The following is a 3040-nucleotide window of genomic DNA, read 5'->3' on the forward strand; positions in this document are numbered from 1 at the left end:
AAGAAGAAGAAGAAGAAGAAAGAAAGAAAGAAAGAAAGAAAGAAAGAAAGAAAGAAAGAAAGAAAGAAAGAAAGAAAGAAATAGAAGGTGGTGAAGGAGCAGGAGTAGGGGGATGGGGAGGGGGAGGGAAAGAAGAAGAAGAAGAAGAAGAAGAAGAAGAAGAAGAAGAAGAAGAAGAAGAAGAAGAAGAAGAAGAAGAAGAAGAAGAAATCATAAATATTAATGCACCAAACACAGGTTTATCAAACTGCATAAAACAAACTTATAAACATGAAAAACCAAACACACACTAACATAATTGTTGTGGGAGACCTTAATACCTCCCTCTTAAAAACAGATAGATCTACTAAACAAAAAAATCAACAAAGAAATATTACAATTAAACCAAGTCTGAGAGCAAATGGACCTGGTAGATGTCTATAGAGTGTTTTACCCTAAAGTATCAGAATATAAATTCTTCTCAACTACACATGGCATGTTCTCCAAAATAGACCATATATTAGCTAAACTCATAGTTTTATTTATCATACATTAATAATTTGTAGATGACTTTTTTATTAATCTTATTGAGCAACAAATAACAATGAGACAGTTTCAAAACTGATTAGTAGGACAGTTCCGATAATTAATACATCACAAATTGTTGTCTTCTTAGTGGTTATTCATAATACAAGATGCAGACATGATAACCTGTCCAAACACTATTAGTACAAATCTTTCTTCTCAATGAATTAAGAGAAAGTAGCTGTATATCTATCCTATTTTGCATATACAGATACAAAATGGTCCTTCATTTGTATCCCCTTCTTTCATTTAGTTTTGTCAGAGATGGGTATTCCATTGCCATTTAAATATTGTAGATGTGTGAAGAGATTGATGATGCAGAGTGTACCTAAGGAGTCACATGAAGAGAAAACATTCAGGCTTTCACAGACAGCAAATTGGTCAAGCAATGGCCATGACTCACTCACATGGCTGACAGTGAGAAGTGATCTACAAACTACTGTACAGGGTTTCAGGATAAATCCTGAGGGGATTTCACTGACCTAGTCATATACAAAAGTTACATTTTTTGTTATATAGGTCTTGCTATATCTTGGTCTTAACCATCCAGCAGAAAAGTATAATCATGAGATGAAAAGTAAAGCCATATTAATATGTCGAGCTGTAAAGGACTCAAGTCAACAGCTTCTGACATTGTCAGTCCTACGGATAACCCACTACTATTATTGACTGTTAGACTATATTGTATTATTTTGCTGTAGATGGTATTTAAGCTCATGTGAGCATTCTGGGACACAAACCATCTAAACTGTGGTATAACAGTATAAGGTGATACTTAATATGACTTTAAGATAACTTTCTTTTTGTATTACAGTAATTTGAGGGAAATGAACTTCTTTTTTTTAAATAAAAACAACTCTACATTTATTGACCTTCAGTAAAAACATAAGCATAGTCAAAATATGAACAAATTTTTTTTACAAACACTCCCAGGGCAAACCACTTAAGCAATTGCCTTTTTACATATCATCATAATTGCCACTGCATCACTTCCCTGTTTGAATTCATTGATCATTTCTAGTTGGAGACACTTTGTAGCAGAGTAATGTTATCTCCTTTCAGCATGATCTGACCCAGTTGTTTTCTTGACTTTGTTTTAGAATGAATTTCTTCTGCATCATCTAATACAAGGTTCATGTACTCATCAAAACCGTACTCATACAGCCCTCTATCCGCATGTTCACTTGCTCATACAGCCACACCTGGATCCGGGATCTATTCTGCAAGTATCTGAAAATGAGGTTGATGGGCTGCACCATCACCTTCTGGACTTTCTGGCCCTGACCCTGGTATGCCATGGCGGAGACTGACAAAGACAATGCCAGCCACCATGGTACCTCTCAAGCTTCTAGTTATATTAATATAAGGATACAATTTTATTGGTCGTAATAGTTTATGTAATTTAACAGTAAGGTGTTTAGTATTTGGAAGAGGAATGTGTTTGTAAGATCAATATCTCTGAGTCTATCTAAAAGATAGTTTAAAATAAAGAAAAAGAATTACATGTTATTGAAAATGGAAAGTATCACAAGGAAAAATAGCAGGTTTTGTCTAGATTATAGCTCTCTGTTACCTTGCACAAAAATCTATAATTGTAGAATGAGGATGAATAGTCTAGTGAGAGTTGAACTTAAAAAAAGCTGATGAAGAATATATGGAGGTGCACTAGATATAAATTTTGTATCACTGAAGAATTTTCAAATTTCTTAGCCAGAGATAACAAAGAAGTCTAAAGTTTTTTTGAAAATACATTTTTAAGTATGATATTTCACTCATTCATATTTTTAAGACTGACATCTCTTCCCATCTATTCTCTAATTTTTTGAATACTCATTTGTCTTTCCTTGGAAAAAATCTTAAAGAAAACTATATTTTCTAAATTATGGAGACATTTATAATGAATATGAAGGCTTTCTAAAATTGAAACTTGTTTCAATGAAGAGCAATTACTTCAAAAGATAGTTAAAATTTCAGGCTACTTTTGATCAGCCCTTTGTGCCTGAATATGCTTTCTCATGATAGAGAACCAAGAGTAAGTTTTCTTAAAATATTAGCTAGGATTTTAGAAAACTGTCAACACACCATGTTTTTATTATGAGAAGGTGTCCTAATTTGTGACAGGAAAAATAAGACAGGAACCATATGGAACTCTATCTATTTGCTGCCAAGAAATTGTTATCATTTTTAAAAGCCAGAGATATGAAGAAGCATTTAAAACTTTATACACAGTGATGCATTTGGTTGAGTAGCACTGATTGGAAAGATCAGACAAGAGTTTTGTTTTCTAAAAATTATGTAAGTATACTGGTTGTGAATGAAATTACTTAAGTTGGTTTTCTGATCAGATTTTTTTCTCAGTGTTTCTCTGGTTTTAATTCCTATGGATAAGTGGCCTTCATGTTGGTTCTTTAATTGTCAACTTTTACAGGATTCTGTGTGCATATGTGGGGATGAGGGGAGGTGTTTTAAACTGGAG

At 33.2% G+C, this 3040-nt stretch overlaps 1 pseudogene; it reads right to left on the bottom strand.

Annotated features, from left to right (window-relative positions):
- Positions 1-1518: 1518 nt before the first annotated feature.
- LOC101577464 lies at positions 1519-1862 on the bottom strand (annotated as a pseudogene).
- Between the last annotated feature and the right edge of the window lie 1178 nt (positions 1863-3040).

Source organism: Octodon degus, unplaced genomic scaffold (genome assembly GCF_000260255.1).
Source record: "Octodon degus isolate 3935 unplaced genomic scaffold, OctDeg1.0 scaffold00081, whole genome shotgun sequence".
NCBI lineage: Eukaryota > Metazoa > Chordata > Mammalia > Rodentia > Octodontidae > Octodon > Octodon degus.